Source organism: Elephantulus edwardii, unplaced genomic scaffold, assembly GCF_000299155.1.
Source record: "Elephantulus edwardii isolate Elephantulus edwardi_28Jun2011 unplaced genomic scaffold, EleEdw1.0 scaffold00117, whole genome shotgun sequence".
Lineage (NCBI taxonomy): Eukaryota > Metazoa > Chordata > Mammalia > Macroscelidea > Macroscelididae > Elephantulus > Elephantulus edwardii.
In genome coordinates this window covers 424762-426347 of record NW_006399867.1, presented here as the reverse complement: position 1 = coordinate 426347, position 1586 = coordinate 424762, and the positions used below count along the sequence as shown (strand labels likewise).

The following is a 1586-nucleotide window of genomic DNA, read 5'->3' as shown; positions in this document are numbered from 1 at the left end:
TGGTGTCAGGATTGGTGGAAGATCTATTAACAATCTGCATTATGCAGATGACACAACCCTGCTTGCTGAAACTGAGGAGGACCTGAAATGCTTGCTGCAGAGGGTCAAGGACTGCAGGCTTCACTATGGATTGAAGATCAATGTCAAGAAGACAAAGATTCTCACCACTGGACCAATTGGCAGCATCAGGATGGACGGTGAAGAGATTGAGATTGTTAACATTAGTCTGCTTGGCTCCACGGTTAACACTCTTGGCACCAGTAGCCAGGAAATAAAAAAACATATTGCAATGGGAAAGTCTGCTGTTAAGGACCTCTCCAGGTACTGAAGAACAATGGTGTCACTCTGGATACTAAGGTGCATCTGATACAGGCTATGGTCTTTGCAATCACTTATTATGCATCAGAGAGTTGGACAATGACTAGAGAGGATAGAAGGAGAATTGATGTCTTTGAACTGTGATGCTGGAGAAGAGTATTGACTGTACCCTGGACTGCCAAGAAAACAAACAGATTCATCCTGGAGAGGGTTAAATCAGGCTGCTCCTTGGCAGCAAGGATTCTGAGGCTTCATCTGACATAGTTTGGACATGTTGTAAGGAGGGAGAGGTTCTTGGAGAGGGACATCGTGCTTGAGAGGGTGGAGGGACAGCGCAGGAGGGGAAGGCCCTCTATAAAGTAGGTTGATTCAGTGACTGGGGTAAACAGGATGCGTGTGTCAGAAGTAGTGAGATTGGCAAAGGATAGAGCAGGGTTTAGGGCTGTTGTACATAGGGTCACTATGAGTCGCAAGCGACTCGATGCCACATAATAACAACAACAACAAGCAGACTCTCAGGGAGCTTTGGTGGTTTGCAGAAAGGAGTCACACTGCCATTCCTTAGAGTCCACCAGTTACAAGGGGAAAAGATAAGCAAAAACCTCCCTTATGATTTACTGCCTCTGAAAACCAACTGGAAGGTCATGTATGAGTCAGTTCTAACTCGATGGTATATAACAACAGTCAGATCCTCAGTTGAAGTTTTCAACATAGAGGAAATCGACCTTCTGAAAAGTGAAAGACATCAATATGCATGAGAAGGCAGCATGCCCCTTTGGGAGAAATGGAAACTTCAAGGTGGGAACCCTCCCAAACCTGCAGGAGCAAATTGGTGGTGGTGGTGGTGGTGTTCTGTGCCACTGAGTCAATTAGAATTCATAGCAACTCTGTGAATACCACATCAGAACCCTGTCCTATCTTGTGCCATCCTCACAATCTCCAACACTCTCAGGGCCATTTCTGCAGTCTCTGTGTCAGTCTACCTGGTGGAGGGTCTTCCTCTCCTCCAGCGCCCCTCCACTTTTCCAAACATGATGTCCTTCTCAAGGAATAGCATATCCTAGCAACATGCCGAAATGTGAGACAAAGCTTCACCATCCTTTGCATCCTAAGGAGCAGTCTGGCTGCTCATTCTCCAAAATATATGTGCTTGTATTTTGTCAATCTGTGGAATATTTACTATTCTTTCCCGACACATAATTTAAAGGCATCAATTTTTCTTGTGTCTTAAACCAGGCTTCTCCTTGGAGGCAAGGATTCTGGGGCTT

The 1586-nt window shown here is 45.5% G+C and overlaps 1 protein-coding gene across 1 annotated transcript in view; it reads right to left on the bottom strand.

The window, feature by feature from the left end:
* SLC9C2 (solute carrier family 9, member C2 (putative)) overlaps positions 1-1586 on the bottom strand; it is a 126699-nt gene that overhangs the window by 8540 nt on the left and 116573 nt on the right. The window lies entirely within an intron of this gene.